The 20087-nt window shown below is 34.8% G+C and overlaps 1 pseudogene; it reads left to right on the top strand.

Moving 5' to 3' along the window:
- The first annotated feature begins 13254 nt into the window (after positions 1-13254).
- The window catches only part of LOC149154425 (putative beta-D-xylosidase 6), a 76289-nt pseudogene continuing 69456 nt past the window's right edge, over positions 13255-20087 (top strand).

Raw genomic sequence — 20087 nt, 5'->3', positions numbered from 1 at the left:
ACAACTTCAGTAGGGGGGTTATTATGAGGCTTATAAATAAGTAAAATATATGGGTCACACTGCCACTCTCCATCTTATTAAATTATCATTTCTCACATTTATTTACATATTTTGTTATATTATGCTTAGTGAGATGAGTAAAGATGAGTTACTATGTCATGTGGGCTAATGTGTGTTAAATTTAGGAATTGGAGTAGTTTTGAGTTGACTTGAGTGTAGGAACTCAGAGTAGGCAAGTAAGAGAGATTCTAGGAGGTGGTCTCCCTCATTAACTCCTCAAATCAGTTCAAGATTCCCCCACTCTATCTCATCAGCTGAGTGTCACTGGCAGCCAAGCAATTTGAGTTCATTAGCAGCTAAGATAGTGCAAGTCAAGGAAGAGTTATTCTCGAGTTAGGGAGCCAAGTATCCCTATTTTCTAGGGAGTTGTTGGTAGATCCAATTTTGTATAAATAAGCAAGCTAAGGGACTCATTAGGGTTCAAAGTTTTATTGTAGCCAACAGGCCATTAAGTTGAAGCACATTTGACTGTTATTGTTTGATTTATTTGAAACTTTTTGATTCATAATGAGAAATTATGTTTTGATCCAGCATTGAGTTGACTCAGAGGGTTGAAGCTCTTGGGTTAGGGACCAACCCTAGCAGCAGAAGTTCCTTTCTTGTATCTGTATTGTTAGCTTAGAATGTTGATTAACTACTGAAGTTTATTTATGTTTCCTTTTAGCTTAGAAAGTTGATTAACTTGTTGCTTATCTATGCATCCATTAGCTTAAAGATTAGATTAGTGTTGTAGTCCAGTGAAGGAAAATACATCAAAAATCTTGTGACAGTGACCCCTATCTCATCTCCCTCATGGGATCATGATTAGAGGACCCCACTCTCACAACCCAAAAACAGAGTTTGTCTTTTGTTCATTGCATAGATTAAGTTTTAGTCTTATTTAGATAGTTGTTTATGATTTCTTGGAAATATCTACAGTTGTTATTCTACTTCTTAAGATTGTTGTATCTTAGGAGGTAGTCCATTTCATAGATCTAGTTCTTAGCAATAGTTAGATCATATTTTCCAAATTCAACTCATCTTTTCCACATTGACATGTAATGATTTTTAAATGAAAAGAGAATCATGTTTGATTGCAGGGTTGTTGATATGCAGGTAGGGATTCCTCCTACCAACTCCATCTAGGCCTTCTCTACCTTCTGTTGATGCATGCCAGCCCATATTCTGAACCTCTGTTTTCTAGCCACTGTGAGCAATCTGTCTTAAGCAAATATGACCTTCTTGGAGTGATGGGATTGGCCTTGGGTGATTTTCTCCTTCCCTACACCTTTCACAACTGTCATACACCTTTCCAATACTTCATCTCACCATTCTCACCCTACAAAACCTCTAAGCCAACTTCCTATAGTAGTTCAGGGTATCTTGTAGTAGTTCAAGACATCATGTAACAACATCCTATAGCAAACTTGTAGCAACCTATTTTAACCTGCAATGATAGTCGAGTCTAGTTTAAGTATATTTTAACCCCTTAACTTGGACTCCATGACCAGAAGTGCCACCTAGACCAGTTCTTTCAGTCCCTTCCCTCCTGCAAGATCAGATAAGCATTAGTTCGTTTATTTCTGAATTTCGCAATCAAAGTTATGTTCACTCAGCAAGTGTGAATTAGACAACCAATGCATGCATGTTTGAATTCAGAAATGATAGAATAACCTTCTATTTTCAAGCAACCTTGGTATCTAGATGATCAAGTGCAGGATTAAGATAATTTCTTTTCTGCAAGTGATTTGTATCATTTCATAGCTAGCTGATTTATGTAGTCAGATTCCTTTTAGTTCAATAGAGGAATGGCCTGGAACCCTAATGGTCAAGTGCCCCAGTTGAGAAGTGACATGAGTAGAATGATGCATCTACTGTGTATATAACACTGTCACCTCCAAGTTTGTACAAAACCCCGAGCTGATAAAGTAAAGTTGTTAGCCTTGGGAGTTTCATCATTCTTGCTATAATACTAGGGCTCATCAACTTGTTCATCACTAGGCCACACAAATTAATAATTATTATTGTATAAATAGTATAATAACACATGGAATTTCTTTTAATGAATGGAAAAAGAAATGGAATTTATAAATTTAGATAAATAAATGAGATAAAAAGTTAAAATGAATATTAAAATTTTAAAATGAAATAATATAGGAAACCATAGCTAACTACATACGCCCCCACTAGCATTGACTATGTCAAGCTAATAGTGTTAGTGGATAGCACTAGCTATGTCAAGCTAATAGTGTTAGTGGATAGTGTGAGTGTCACAACACTCACTGATGGAATGACCATTTATAAACTAGTGTTTTTTTAATTTTACTGACAAATACTCTCCCTACACCATGGGAATTATGTCACATCAAGGTTCACTCAGGCAATGGAAAATTCTAAACAAGATTTTTCAAAATTAGGAAAATATTTTGTAATTTATGGTAAAATGTAAGTATTCAACATTTTCCTAAAACTTTGGTTATAATTAACAAAAATCATAAAAGCTCCAAAAAAAAGTCCACAATCAAAGGAATTTTACTGTGAGATGAATGTCATAGTGCCTCACACAAGACTAAAACACAATATATATATATATATATATATATATATATATATATATATATATATATATAATAAAAGAATGTGGATGTAAGGTACATGTGTCATGATAATAGTGTGCGAAGGAAACATAATTTTAGTAGCCAATCTGGTTGTTATAGCAACCTTAATATGTACCCCACACACATATGGAAATTATAAATTATAAGTTTTATTTTATAACTAAATTGAATAATAAGATGAAACGTTTCTTGACATAAATCATATTTGAAAAAATACATTTTATTATTTTCATTGATATTTGAATCTTAGTGACTAAAGAATATTTAACTCTTCAATTATAAATGTAATCACACACATATGAATATAAGTGCAGTTTCATATACATGCATGTTTGCATACATGAAACCTAGCCATAACACGTAAACCTAGACATCATAGTAATGATGACTCAAAATGAAGTTGATCATAGATCCCTTTTCTTAGAACCTTCTAGTCATATGATTCTTTTATTGTCATTTTTTTAAATATGCATAATTTGATTAGATATATAAACAAATGGAATAGCTAAGTGTTAGTTCTAATGGTTGAAGTCCCTGAATGGGGTGCATGAAGCACGACAGGTGGGGGGCACACTGCAACCCTCCCACTAGGGATTAAGGAGTGTGGATGTGGTAATGTGTCAACCCCATGATAATTATAACACCCATCACATCTGGCTTAGCGATGCATGACCCACTGAACTCCTCCATCATAGTGGAGGTCCTTTCCTCTCGTCCTATTTTAATTCTTTATTTCTAATGAAAAATCCAAAGTTTTTGCTAACCATTGTTGCATCATCCTCAATCGTCAAACACTTTAGTTTAACTAGGCCTTCCCATGTGTATTGGTCATTTTTGGAGGCGAGGTGGCTCTCATAAGGATAATTCATTGGCACTTGTAAACAATATCACATATTGTTTTGTGGTTATTCATGGCAAGGCTTTAATCCACTCAACTAGTTATGATTTAGGTAATTATATGGGTTTCCTCCAAATTATTTGTCATTTCATGTTTTATATATTGTAATTCCTCGACCTTTATGGCAATGATGAAGGATCCCTTGTTTATTTCAATATATTATTATAGATATTATTAGCAAGGCTAGGATTTCTTCTCATTCACCTCTCTCTTCTCAGTTGTGACTTTGTGATGTTTGATTCCTCAAGCTTACCCTATGGACTAGACTAAAAAGCTACAACGATTCACCCTCCCATTAGATTTAACTCACTTGAATAATTCCTTTCATGAATCACTCCCTCATATCCCTTTCCCCACTATTTTTAGTTATGTCTAATTCTTCTTTAAGGCCAAGTAAGGTATGTCCAAGTTGTGATCAATATGCCCCACTAGCGAGCCTCAATTTGACACGTAACAACCTATTACCATGGGACCTCTCTTGCTAGAGACATGAAAATCTTAGATACATGATACAAGGAACAAATTCCACAATTGGTTTAAGAGGAGATTACTTAGGTGGAGAGGGAAATTGTTAATGAACATCACTATCTGACTGATTCAAAGGTATTGGAAAAGTTGGTAGAAAAGGTCTTAGATACAGGTCACACTAAGGGAGGCTACAACCAGTACTTGAATACCATTGACATTTATTGGAATTTGAATCTACTATTTGGATCATTTCTAGTTGAAGGAAATGAATCCAAAAAAGAGATTCTCTTAACGTTGGATGACATGTAGTTGAACATACACTCCATGGATTGTAGGCTAAGGAAAATATAGGTTCACTTAGGCATCCTCCAAAACCTAGGTTGATATTTGGGATGTAATAAATTCCCATTATAATGGGGCCTTATTAATATGATAATTCTTAATCATGATTCCTATGCTACCCTCTTTTTTTATTTTTCAATTGTGTTTTTATATTTTCAATACAAGGATGGCCCCAGAGGCTTAACATATCATACTAGTTGTATGTTTTATGGTGCAACATTAGTGAACATTTTATTTGGCTACTAATAAAATTGAAGTTTTGGCTCTTTTTTGGTATCCCTAGTGGTAGAATAGGAAAAAATTCAATATATTTTGATGTATACTTTTGAATTCTAGGAATATAAACTTTATCTTGAAAAAACAAAAGCTCTTATTGTTGAAGAATAAATACATAATTATTTCTTGTGATCTCCTTAGTGAAAGGAATTATACCATTCATGGTGATCATTTTATTGAATTGCATTGTGAAATTCATGGGATCATTTATATTCTTAAAATCCACGCATGTAGTTTCAATAAAATTATTACTCATACAAGTAAACTAGACTCATATATTTAAACACATTGATGGTTATTAAGTGGTAAATAGAAAGAGTCCACTTAAATAAGTGTGTTATTGCTAATATGATGGGAGAAAGCATGGAGATGGGTTACACTTTTTGGTGAAAGACAGCGCGTTTGGGTGGAAAAATCAATTGCTTGATTGAGCCTTTTTTAAGCACTTGGTCAAGCTCCTTAGGTGCTAAAAAGGTAGCTCGATCGAGGGTTAAAAACTAACCCTTGATCGAGCTATAACACTTGATTGAGCTATAGCATTCGATTTAGCTTTAGGGCTTTATCAATATTTAAGGCTCGATCGAGCCCTTTTTTTTATATATACCGCTCTTGCAGTCTACATGTGCCATTTTCACAAACCGCGAGAGCTTGACCGAGAGTTTCAGAGTAGCTCGATCGAGCAATGGAGCATTCAAATCAATCTTGCCAACCACCCTACCAACATCACAGAGACTCAAACGAAGGTAGGCACTCTATCCTTTGTCTTTACTATTCTATTTTGTTTCAAAATGTAACACATAATTAATTTAAAAAAATGACCACGTACAAAAACAATGAAAGCCAATTAATTAAAAAAAAACAACCAACCTTTGAAAAAAGCTTAGAAAATCACAAAACCAACCAAGAAAACCATAAAAAAAACCCTTCAAAACAACTTAGAAAACCACAAAACCAACCTAGAAAACCATAAAAAAACCCTTCAAAACAACCTAGAAAACACTTTGAAACCACAAAAAAAAACTATAATTTAGGTTTTAAATTTGTTTCTTACTTGCAATATTTTGTGTATTAAATGCATATTTTTTGATTTTGAATGGTAATTTAAACATTTTTTTCTAATTATTTTAGGTTTCAAATTTTTTCTTTAGGAATTTTGTGAAATAAATTTTCAATTTATTTTAGTTTTTTGTTATTTAAAATGCATTTTAAATTTCTAGCAAATTTGACCAAAAATATATCCCAAAAAACTCCAAAATAGAAAACAATGAAACTATAACCAATAAATAAGTAAATTAGGAGCTTGAGATTGACATGATGAATATGGTTGCTCATAGTGAACCTCTATTTATAAAATAAGAAATTTTATTTTATTATTTTAAATTTAAATTAATTTATATTTTAAATATTTTTAATAATAAATATAGTACGATTCTAGTTTTAAAAATAATATATAAATATTTTAAAGTTAAAAATATTAAAATTGATATATATATATATATATACATATATATAACATCATGTCACTAGATATATATAATTATAATATTTTACATAACATATATATAACTATATAACATAATGATGTAACTATATATTTAACTATAACATCACATAGCTATATATTATAGTTATATATATATAAAATATGTAACATAACATAGCTTTACAACTATTTAACCTAACATATCTCTCTCTCTCTATATATATAAAACATAACATGTTACAACATAACCATAACTATAGTTTATAACATAATTATTATATATTTATATATATATTTAACAAAATTATAACTTACCTATATAACATCTCTCTCTCTCTCTCTCACACACACACACACACACACAAATTATAACATAGTTTTATAACTATTTAGTTCATAACCTAAAGATATAACATAGAACTCTATAATTATTTAACATATATAACATAAAATTATTTAACATAAAACATATATATATATATCTATATATATATATATATATATATATATATATATATATATATATATATATATATATAGATATATATATATATAACATAGCATGCAACATAACTATAACTGTAAATACGACTCATTTAAAACTACAATACATGATGTTATATCTTTCTCTCTCTCTCTCTCTTTATATATAAAATAAAGTTATAACATCATATATATATATATATATATATATAACATAACATAACATTGCATGTAACTATAACTAGATAGTTCATAACATAAAATCATATAACTAGATATCTAATTTAACTATTATACTATAACATCATATATATATATATATATATATATATATATATATATATATGTATGTATGTATGTATGTATATTGTAACATAACATAGTTCATAACGTTTAACATAGTGTAACATGTAGATTGTGCATAACTATAACATTTAACATAGCATAATTATTTAAAACATAACACACACACACACACACACACATACATATAAGTTCATGTTTCAACAATGCATCATTGATAGATACATTAAATCCGTCATGCAAAGTTCATTTGGTCTAGTAAATAAAATCATTTAGACTCAACTTTCTAATTTGTACCATATTGTTTTAGTGTGTTGTACAAGAAGCATTATCTTCATGTGCTTGCACCCAGTACATGTCATGTATTAAAGTCAAACATTAAAAATGTAAAGTCTATTGTAGTATTTGGTTGGCATGAAATTTTATTAGTTTTGTAAATAGGTTTATTTCAAATTTTTACATATATATTTACTTATTTATACGAATGCATTATTTAGAAAAGAGAAAAAATGTGAAGGTAGATTTGATGACTTCTTTCGATTGTGTTTACATGGAACTCAATGTACTTTGGTTGATAAATTATTAAGAAATGCACTCTAAAGTTTAGGACTTCTGGCTAGATTATTCTGCTTGAGTTTAGAAATGGTTATTTTGTCAACATTTTTTTATTGGATTAGTTTATATATATTATATGTAATATGTTGAGGAATCCCATATATGTGCCCCAACTGTAGGCCATCATAGTGCGAGAGGTTCTGTTATACATGGTCAGGATCATGATAGATCTCATAGCCCACTGAGAGTTCATGTTCCCATTGTATAGCCTACCTCCGACGCCAGTCAGAGTTTCAGAGGCAATGTTTTTGTCTCTTTTCATGACCATGCTACATCCAGTGGACCTTCTTCGCCCATTTTAGACACACCTCCTACATTTTTAAATACTCTTTAAAATTTATGTGTTTATGTATTGAAATTGTCATTAATTTTTAAATTTCCTTCAACTGATGTGTTTGAAGTTATTGTATATGTTATTATGCTTATAGTTTGTTAATTATATATATGTTAAATTATGTTTATGATTTAAAGGTCCTTAGCAGGTCAAAACTGAGGAGAAGAATGCAAAATTGATCCCTTTGTGGGATGATGCTACAACTCAGATCACATTAGAGGATGTTATGACCCATCATACATGGATCACAACAGAGATACAAAATTTCCCTGCCAATTCACTGACTCCTCTTGTGTTGTATATGATGATGGATATCATGACTAGGTTGATCGAGACATATAGGAGGTCAGGCCCACACAACCACATATTACAGTTCATGAATAGGGTCAGGAGGCATGATGTTAGAGGCCCAGATTCTTGGGAGGTGGTGAAAGAGGTCACCAAGGAAATTGATGTTAGGGGGGTGTTGTTCGACATCACTCTGAATATCCCTACTAGACATAAAGGTCTGATCCCACTAAAATATTTTAGTAATGTTCATGCAACCCCTTTCATGTATGATAGATTCATTGGAGCTTGGGGAAAGTTCCCCAATCATGACCAGGTCTCCATTTATTCTAGTAAAAATTTATATGCAGAGTTTGTGTTACATATCAGGTCAGATTACACTGATACTAGATCCATTTTTTATGGTATAAACATGGGACGTACCTATGAGTGCGAGGGGGATTGTAGGGACCTTGGGCATGTACCTCCACCTCCAATATTATTGACACTACCGTCCCGGAGCTTGGTATTACCTAGACAGCTAGAGGGGCTATCAAAACTCGGTGGTGTGACATTAGAGACTATTGCAAACAACATGCGGGTATCATTGGCCAGTGAGCATGTTGCATTACATGGAGACATTAGGAGATCACCAGCACTGCCTTGTGACCCACCAGTGCCCTTATATGACGATGTATTTTTCATGAGTTTACCCTTTGATCAACTTTTGACACATACATGCATGTATCGTGATGTCATTCGTGAGACTTGGAGGGTGCATGGCCCACATGACATAGACCATGTATATAGAATGAGAGAAAATGATAATTTTCAGTTAGAGGGAAAATGATAATTTTCCACGGAAATATTATCTAAAAGTTTCCAAAATATTATTGTTCCATTTACCTCCATCAAAGATACATAGAGTGCTTCATGTCTTCCAACTGAAACTATTTAGGTTTTTTTTCTTTAAAGGTAGATTTAGGTTATGATTACTTCAAGATTTTAAAAATATTATATTTTTTATTATGTTATATTTATAAAAAAATTAAGTTAAATAAAATTAGTAATATATATATTGAGTCAGCTTGTATGACTCTTTTTGTGTTAATGACTCTTTTGCTAATGCCTATGGCATATATCAACCACATTTATTAATGTGATTGTGCTATTATATATTATATTGTAAGAAATTTTATATTATATTAAAGCTAATAATATTATGTTAATCCAAAATTAATAAATTTAATATTAACATTAACATACATATATATATATATTTTTTTTTAATTTTTTTTTTTATATTAATGTCATTTTATCATTTAGTTTAATATAATAAAAATAATATTCTTTTAATATTAATATTAAATTTAATAAGATTTTTACATGACATTATAACAAAAATTCTAATAAGATTTGGAATTTTAAAATGAGGTAAAAGTTTAATTTTAGATTATTCAATTTTTTTTTATAGAGGCTTGATCGAGCATAATAGCCTGATCAAGCCATATCACTTGATCGGGCATAACAGCTCGATCAAGCCATATCACTTGATCAAGCTCTTTTTAACCAATTAAATAGCTTGATAGAGGGTTTATGAAACCTTTGATTGAGCTATTTAAATTTCAAATTTAGGCGCTCGATTGAGCCTCTTAAGTCCTAAAATCAGCAATTTCAGCACCCCTTCTACAAAATTTTCTGCAACTCCATTTTGTACCCTAGTAGACTTAGGGATAAATTTGTCCTCAGGTGGCAGAGTTGATCACATTGGATTCATGAAGGAATCCTCTATCCAATGGCATATGAGTTTGACATTTTCGAATTCATATGATATTTTTCATCTAATTTCTTTTAAACATAATGTTTGAATTTTTTTTGAACTATTTTAAAGAGGTTGAATAAAAAATCAATATCGTAAAATATACATAATGAAAAAATTTCAAAAAATACCACTATCTTCATTTATGAGTCCTCTTCAAAAGGGTACTTTTGGTTTTTCAATTTATTTAAATAATTGAAAAAAACCTTATGTGAACACGTGTCTACAAAATGCAATTGAAATATTACTTCTCCAACTTCGAAAAATAATAAAAAATATATTTTTACATAAAAAAAAATTAATATGAAAATATTAGCTCTGTTTGTGTATATCATGCTCATGTATATATATATTTTAAATTACACATTTTAGACTAAGTTATGCTACGTGAGCACACACATACCTCTTAAGATGTGTGAAAATTTGCAAGGACAAGCTTTTCATTTAATGGAAAATTAACATATTATGTGACACTAAATATTTTTTGAAAAAAGTATCATTAGGACAAAAACAAAATTCTCCATAATTTGTATTTTTACTCCGAATCAAAATTCACAGTGCTTATATGGATTTTGAGGGCTTCAATTCGATAAAAGAGTAAAATTTTAAAATTTCATCACCACATTTGGCCCAAAAGTGCAACCCATGTTCATGCTTTCACCCTGACATATTTATACTTGGTGGAAGCATTAATTTCTTAACTTTGATAAATGCATTGAATATTTAATTTCTATTTTTATGGTCTTAAAATAGTTTGAAGAGTAGTCTAATTTGGCCACAAATTTTCCCAAAAAAATAGTGGAAATTTCGACATGATTTTGGTACAAAATTGACAGATATTTTGGGAAATTTGGGTTACAACTGTCAAACTTCGGGATTTTGGGTACCCCATGTGTTTTTTATGGTGTTGAATCCATTTCCACTATCTAAAAATGATTCAAATACTCCTATGATCAGATTTTCTAACCAAAAATGGCCATATTCCGGCAAAAAATTACTTTCCCTGCAAAATTGTGGCCTCAGTAGACAGCACCATAGTTTAATAAATAGATATTATTATTATGATTATCAAACATAATTTTATAATATAAAATTATATAAGTGATTACACTTATCCTTATTCCAAATGAAACTTATTTGCTTGCTAATAATTCAATGAGTAATTTATGATACATCACGTTATAATAAAAACTACCATGTTGTAGTAAAATTAATCTGAATGAATTATAGTTATCTAATAACCCTCTCCTCCTCTCTTATTGTTGGATGTTGAAAAGATATCTCTTATAAACAAATTGTATATTGATTTCTATCTTGAATACCATAAAATGTGAACCTCATTAATGTATGTAAATTGTCGGGATATTATATGAAAGTGGAACATTTCTCATAGGTAAATAACTTGTAATAACTCATAGATCACCCTCTTTTCCCATAACTAGTATTATAATATATTGTATTAATATGTTTTTTTTGACTTTAACTGAGGCACCTGAAATGGATTAGAAGCTACTATTATGATAAATTGTTTAGGAGTAGATCATTGATGTTATTAATGTTGTGAGAATGATGATTTGATCAGTAATGTTGATAATGATTTTGATTCAATGATTGGTGATATTTATGGTATTGATTAATTGACAATGTATATAATATTTATATGATGGAATTGTTTATCTAGACGAAATTTAATAATAATGGTGTATAATACCCCTGGTACAATTGCTTTTGAAGACTTTATTATGTTATATTTGTTTGTAAATATTGAAGTAGAAATGTTGGTTATGGGGCCAAGACTAATTTGATTGACTTATGTGAATAAATTTTATAATAATAAATAAATGTTTCTTTTCTCTTGGAAATAAAAACATCACATGAGTATTTGGGCTTCCTTACTATCCAAGAAACCATTAAGTGGTTAAGTACAGGTTGTGGACAAAAAAGAGGAAAGTGACAATAGTCACATTTGTAATGTTCCCTAATTCACCCAAAAATTTCTGGGAGAAAAATTACCACTAGGAAATAACATAACTGGAGAGAAATGTTATGCTGGGTGGAAATATAAGGATACACATAGATGGAGAGAAATATCATTCTAGGTGAAAATATAAGAATAAGCATAGCTAGAGAGAAATGCATGCTTAAGAAGGAAAAAATAAATGTTTTTCCTATTTTGTAAAAAAATGCCTAGGTAAAGCAAAAGGGCGGGGAAACCTTAAAAGCAAGACGTTGTTAGAAAATTTGTTGGGCATGAAAATAATAAATACTACTAAGGTCCTAGAGGCAGCTGGTAGAGAAATTCTCGTAACAGGCATGGAGCTAGACCTAGTGGATTACTCGGAGGACCCGTTGGAGGACGTTGACATCTAGAAAACTCCTAACTCCGCCGCGGAAGACCTCCTCCCCTTATGTTGCGATCTAACGGCCACCATTGTTGGACTACCCTTGATCTCGGGACCCTCCTGCTCCACCGTGACCTTCTCCGAGCCTCCTCCGGTATGGCTGGTACCATCCTCCCCGCCATAGTCACCTTCTGCTTTTAACTTCACGTCCGCCTGCCTTCACCCTAATATTGCGGCTGAATCTTCGCATAACCCCCTCCCCCTCCAATCTGACAACTCTCTAAGCTACCCCCCGAGAAACCTGAATCCCGCACAAGGTAACCCTCAAACCACAGCATCTGCGGAACCTCCATCAGGTAGCTACTCGCTAGTCCCCCCACTTTTAGAATCTATCCCTGCAGACGATCATCTCAACACTCAAAGCCCTCCCTCAAACCCTTCTCATCCAAAGGATCAAACGGACGCCCTTGAAGACGCTGTTAGACCAAACAAGAAGCTCAAGTGCTTCAAATCTAAAGGCAAAGACCTAAGCATTAGGCCTGGGGAAGATATCTAGTGGGGCGACACCATGGACATGGTGGACTGTGTGTTGGTGGGAAGGATCTGTGGTAGAAGCTACACAGCGGCTTGACTAAAGTTGTGGACCTCTGAGGTATGGGGGAAGCACCTAGCCGACCTCCCCTTTGTTCAAACATTTGTTAGGGGTTGGTTCGATCTACACTTCACCAGAGCCGAGCACACAAATTGGGTCATGTCTTCCTTTTGGCACTTTGAACACGCTCTAGTCCTCCTCTGTCGATGGAACCCTATTTTCGATCTAGAAAAAGAACAGATAGGAGTTGGGCCTATTTGGGTTCAGCTTCCAGGATTACCCCTCCAATTCTGATTGGAGGACATTTTTCGACACATCGACAACACACTTGGCACTTATCTAGAGCACGATAGATCTTATCTGGCTACTGGAATGATGGCTTATGCCAGGGTTCTGGTTCATCTGGACACTGGGGGGGCCTCCAGGAGCATATCACATTGCAATGGAGAACTTTCTCTTGGCAACAAACCCTGGATTACGAAGGAGTCCCATTTCGCTGTAGATGATGCCACAAGGTGGGACATCTTTTCAAGGACTGCCCTTTGAATAGGAAGGCGAGAGATGGAGAAAAGGTGAAGGTAATTCTGCAGAAAAGACCACAATCATAGGGTAGCCCCCCTTGGTTGAGGAAGTAACAAACTTGGCACAGACGGATGCAGAGAAGGCACCCTCAAAGGAGGCCAGGAAGAAGTGTGGGAAAGCAACTTTCAGACCACCCTCTCCACCTCTAACTAGAGCAAGGGTGGTTGCCGAGGCTGCATTCTCCACAGGTATGTTGAATTCAACTTCCTCCTCTGCTTATTCTACTGCTTCATCATATTGCATAGATTCAAATAAGTTTCAACTCTTTGACCATAACAATAACCCACCCATATCTTTGGCAAGCCCCATTAAACCCTCCTCCCCCACCATCTCCTGCACCCCACCATCATTTCCCGAGGACCCCCAAGCTATCTCCTCCATCCCTGCAACCACCCCTCCACCTATCCCTCCATCCACCAGATACCCCCTTCACTCTCGGATTTGATCACAGGCTCTTGATACCCTGGATATTGGCCTGATCTCCTCTCCCTCACCTCTGAAGCAACCTTGAGGCAGACCATCCTCCTTATCAAAAGCCATGCCACAATCTAGGGAAGAGATTGCTACTAGCAGACAACACTCCATCGACTGGGTACTTAGAGCAGTGAATACCCTAGTGCACCCCCCTCCATGAAGCTGCTATCTTTCAACTGTAGAGGGTTGGCTAGCCCTGACAAAAAATTAGCCATGAGAAGACTTCTTATATCTAAACCCTTTGATATTCTTTTCTTACAAGAAACCCTAGGACAGGCTAGTGTCATCACTCACCTTCTCGAATCATGGCTACTTGGATGGTCTTTTCACGCTCTAAATGCAATTGGTCGATCTGGGGGCTTGGCTCTGGGAGGAAACACCCATTCCATCAGAAGCTACAACATTTTGGGAAGCTTAGGACACATAGGAGTAGACATATACTCATCTGAACTCAATACAGAGCTTAGGATTATTAACATCTATGGCCCCTGTCACAATAGGGAAGAATACTGGAACAGGCTGCTAAAATCTCACATCCTTCAACAGGATAAGCTCATCTTTGTTGGGGGGGGGGGGGACCTAAACTTCTCCATTGGATTCGCGAAATCTAGGGGCATAATGCACAAAGACATAACCTCTCGGAATTTTTTGAGATGAGATTGGAGGAACATAATCTTATTGATATCCCCTCCTCCAAAATCCAACCTACATGGAAAAACAACAGATCAGGTGAGGACAACCTCTCTAGGAGGCTAGATCAATTCCTCATCAAGGAGTACCTACTGAATATGGGCCAAGGAGTTAGACAGTGGGTTCGTTCAGGGGGCTTATCGGATCACAGGCCAATCTATCTGGAAATAAGGGGTGGTATGTACAAACCAAAAGCACCCTTTAAATTCAACTATGCATGGCTAAGAGACGCAAACTACATTAGACTAGTCACCAAATTCTGGAAGGCTCACCCCCCTACAGCAGGAAGGACAATCTCAGAAGGTTTTGCACAAAATCTGAGAGAACTGAAGAAACTCTCTAAAATATGGGCACACAAAAAGAGAACCCTGGAAGACCTTATCCTTAAGACTATTGAAGAGGAAATATAGGCCTTTGAGAATGATCATGGTGGGATATACTCTTCCCAGATCTTAAAGACCATCTAACCTCCCTTTTGGCTAAGAGGAGTCAGACACTCAAGGATAGGGAGGAAAGTTGGTGACTGAGAAGCAGAGCCATTTGGCTTAATGAAGGGGATGATAATACCAAGTTCTACCACAAATTCACAAATGGGAACAAAGTGATAAATACAATTTGGCAGCTAGCAGATGAACAGGGTGAAACAGTGAATACCTTCCCCAGATTAGCAGCCTTGGCTACAGCTCATTTTAGGAACATATACAAGGCCCCTCCAAATGCTACTCTAGCTGAAATCATGAGAACAACTCAGTTATTTCCAAGGTTCATTGACTAGGAGGATGCTTTGGAATTGACAAAGGAATTCACCTTGGGAGAACTGGAAGCCACCCTAAAATGGTTCAAACAAGACAAAATCCTAGGTCCAGATGGATGGAATGTGGAATTCTACCTGGCTTTCTTTGAAATTATGGGATGGGACCTCCTAAAAGTTATTGAAGAGTTCAGATCCAGCAGAAGAATGTATGAGGCCTACAACTCAACCTTCATCGCTCTCATAGCCAAATCTGACAACCCCACCTCCTTCAATGACTTTCGGCCCATTTCCTTGTGTAACTGTATTTACAAGATCATTTCCAAGATCATAGCCAATCGCCTCTGGCTGATCCTATCCAACCACATCTTAGCTGAAAAATTTGCCTTCTTACAGAACAAACAAATCCATGAGGCTGTCGGAACTACACAAGAAATCCTGCACTCTATACAGACTCAGAAACTTAAAGGTATGGTCCTAAAAGTAGATCTCTCGAAAGCCTTTGACAGAGTAAATTGGTTATATATTAGAATGATCTTAACACATTTAGGTTTTCCATATGAGTTCATAAGGTGGATTATGTGTTGCATCACTAATGTATCATTCAATGTTCTTATAAATGGGGCAACCTCACCCTTCTTTCACTCTGAGAGACATCTCAAGCAGGGATGCCCACTGTCCTCGTTACTTTTCTTACTCATCATGGAAGGTCTCAGCTGAATCTTAAAGGAGGAACACCGACGGGGTAGGCTAAGAGGTATTCGGATCATAGATGGATGCACATTGACGCACTTACTCTTTGTAGACGATGTGCTGCTCTTCCTTAATGGGAGTATTGGTGATTTGACTTCTCTACTTAACACTTTCTCTATATTCCTATCAGCCACATGCATGATGGTGAACAATGAAAAGTCCACTATAACGGTTATAGGGTGTTCCCCATACGAGATACATTATTCCCTGCGAAGATTTCCATATACCCTACAACAACTGGAGGAGGGCCTCAAATACTTGGGCTACAGATTAAAGCCCCTTGGATCTAAGAACGCAGATTGGATCTGAATCATCACCAAAATGGAAAAACAACTTAACAATTGGCACCACAAATATTTATCGAGAGCAGGAAGGTTGATCCTCACAAAGAAGTTTTGGAAGCAACCCCAGTATATTGGATGTTGTTAGCATGGATACCAAGGGGAATCCTTACAAGAATCAAAAACCTATGTTGCAGATTCTTGTGGAAATGGAAGCAGTCGGGAAAGATTTTTGCTTGGACCAACTGGGAATCCCTAGATCTCCCAAAGAAATGGGGAGGTTGGGGAATGAAAAGCCTAGGCACTTTCTCTACAACCTTGATGGCCAAACTATGGTGGCAGCTAATCATATCACATAGCTTATGGAAAACAGTGGCCATATCTAAATACATAGCTCCTCTAAACCTCATGGAATGGATATGACAACCTTAGTGGAATTATGCTGGAAAATCAAACATATAGAAAGAAGTTCTACAAGCAATGCCCCTTATTAGGGATGGTCTCACATGGAGAGTACAGTTGGGAGCAGCGGTCAGAATCGGGATTGATCCCTGGATCGGATGTGGAAACTCTCACAGGCTCCCTGAGGAGCTTAGAACACATCTCACTGTCAGAGGGATCACACACCTTAGCCATATAGCAGACAATGAATGCTCTACATTTACACAACAAGCCTGGAAATCTGGGAGGGTATTGCAGATCCCTCAGCTATGGCAGTAGTATTAGAAAGAATACACGGAGGCCCTTACTGAATCTCACATCAGAATTCAGGAAGGGGAGGATGAGTTAATCTGGGCACCAGCTAAACACGAGAAATACTCACCAAAAGCAGGTTATATAGCCCTAATGGACTCAAAGAAACCTCCACTGTGCGAAACATGGTGGAGAATCTTATGGAAATTAAAAGCACCACCCAGAACGAGACTCCTCATGTGGACCATTCTGAGGCACAAGATCCCCACAGGAGAAAATTTAAGCAAAAGATCCTTTCATGGACCCTTCTGGTGCGGCCTATGTAAAGCAGACAACGAAACTGTGGATCATCTTTTCCTCTTGTGCCCGACCATAAAAGAGCTATGGATTTCTATACTCTCTCATCTACCCTCACTTCCACAATGGCAGGGCATGTTAGTTCGTGAAGCCTGGGAAGCATGGTGGACTGCCGCCCCCTCGACGAAAGCCAGAAATATTCCCATTCTTACTTGCTAGGCCATTTGGATTGCCCAAAATAGATATATTTTTTAGAACTCTCCCCCCTACTGGCCAACTATCACAGCCTGCATACTAGTTGACTACCATCTCATTCTGGAGGATGAATCTAGCTCTACTCCCAGGCATATCATTCTAGAAAACATAAATCATACACTTCCGTGGACATATTTCGACGGCTCAGCACAAGACACAGGATGTGGGGGAGGTACTATACTACACCTTTTAGCATCTCATTATTACAAAATACAAATGGGATTAGGTAGAGGCACTAACAATTTTGCTGAGCTTATCACAACAAAATATACCATACAATTTGCACTGGAAAAACAATGCAGAAACTTACAACTATTTGGAGATTCAAAAACTGTATGCAATTGGATAAATAAAAATGCAAATTGTAATGCATATTCTCTAAGGCATATCATGGAAGAAGTCCATAGACTTATCAATTTATTTGACACATTTATTTGTCATCACATATACAGGGAGCGGAACACAGTTGCCGATTTGCTATCCAAGGAAGTAGTGCACAGGCCTATAGGAATGTGGAGGATACTGGAGCAGAAGGATGGAACCTTCCATCAGTACTATCATTGACCATTTATAGACATACTAGATTAACTAGCTTAGAAGGAGCCTAAAAATATTTTTTGTTTATATAATTATATATATATGCACAATGACAATAGACTCATATATGGCAGTTTTGATACTCTCTGCGTAGAGTAAGTACTTATCTTATATTGCAATCTTAGTAACAGAATAGTGTCTCCCTGCATGGAGTACACCTTTTTTTTTTTATTACTCAAAATTGATGGGCTTTATGCCCCACGTACAGCATATGCTTTTACATCTACAAAATGTAATTTTCTTTACTTAATGAAAATTACGACTTTTTCCAAAGGGAAAAAAATAAATACTACTAAGTGAAAACAATTTAGAGAGGGTTTAAAGAATATAGAGGAAGATGGAAGCCTGATTTCGAGGGGGGCGGTTGCTAGGAGTGCAACTGTTTTGTTGGGAGGAACGTGCTTCTTCCCATAATATTTCCATGAGAGTTTTGTTAGTCAGATAAGTAGTTGGCTGTGTTTTTAAGAGAAACTTTTTTCTTTGTTTTAGTAAGGAATTTATTTAGATGCAGAGTGTGATTGAACAACTACGGAAGTATGCATGTGTTACTTTAGTGTTGTTATTTTATACTTGTGATGGAGAATACACAATAAATTATATTTGATAATATGGTATGTAGGTTAATTAAGAGAGTGAGGAGGTTAACAATTAATAGAGGTTCAGATGAATGTATTATTTATGTGAATTTAAACATAATCTTAATAGGATGTACATAAAATATGGATGTGTTGGTACAATACCATAAAATATAAATATAAATTCCCTTCTTAGAAAGGATTATGCATGCAAATCATTCCTAAAGGTTATGTATTCCTCGTAAAAATCTATGCATGCATATAGTAACTATGGACTTGAATATCCTTACAATTTTCTATTGTAGAGGACAACGATACAATAATGTAGAGGCCTCTTATCACTATACTTGGTTAATATTTGTGTATGAGGAACTTATGCTTAGGCTAGTGTGGAAATTGTTAAAATAAAATAGCAGGGAAATTTGTAATTATTAAGATTGTGAAATTTTATGGGTTTTTGATATAAGAGTATGTATATGTATATTGTAAGTAGCATGTACCAAAAGCATATATACCTATTCTCAACCATATGAAAGGGATTGAGAATCCTAGGTAAATAGACAAGCATACAATAATTGGAACTAGGGTTAATAAATTGTTGAGCAAAGACTCCAGTTATGTTTGTACAAAATTATTTGTGTATAGAATACATCATCAATTAGTTATATTGTGCACCAAGAATAAATAATTATCAAGGTTGAGTAGAGAACCTTGTAGTGGTACAGTGCACTCAAGAATTAATCATACCAATGAGTATGAGCCTAAAATATTAACGTAAATTTAAAGCAAACACTCAAATTACTACCATAAAGATCATATTTTGTAACCATGCTACATAGAAGAAAAAAATATATGTATTGAGCTTAAATAACATCGAGGAGAACAAAGTGAATTTAAGCATAAATTCATCATGAGCATGTTGCTAAAAGCTATTTAGATAAGGCTCTAAGCATGCAACTTAGGTTGAAGGGTCTAAGAAGAAGATGACAACTAAGGAATAAAATGATGTCATGGACTAGGACTAATAAAAAGTAAGCTACAAATAAACCAAAACTCATAATGTGTTATTCATATTAAACATAGTTGATATAATGAAATACCAAAAGTCCACTTTATATACAAAGAATATACTTAAATAAAAATGTACTACAAGAAGAACTATTTTAAAATAACAAACATATATTCACAATTTCCTGTAAATGAAATACTACATCATAGGTACAAAGAAGGTTTGGGAAACCTTTTCCACTTTTAATGCAA

The sequence above is a fragment of the Pinus tabuliformis genome, chromosome 9 (genome assembly GCF_031772625.1).
Source record: "Pinus tabuliformis cultivar Carrire ecotype Pingquan chromosome 9, CPIR1, whole genome shotgun sequence".
NCBI classification, from domain to species: domain Eukaryota; kingdom Viridiplantae; phylum Streptophyta; class Pinopsida; order Pinales; family Pinaceae; genus Pinus; species Pinus tabuliformis.
This window is presented reverse-complemented; position numbering and strand designations above follow the sequence as displayed.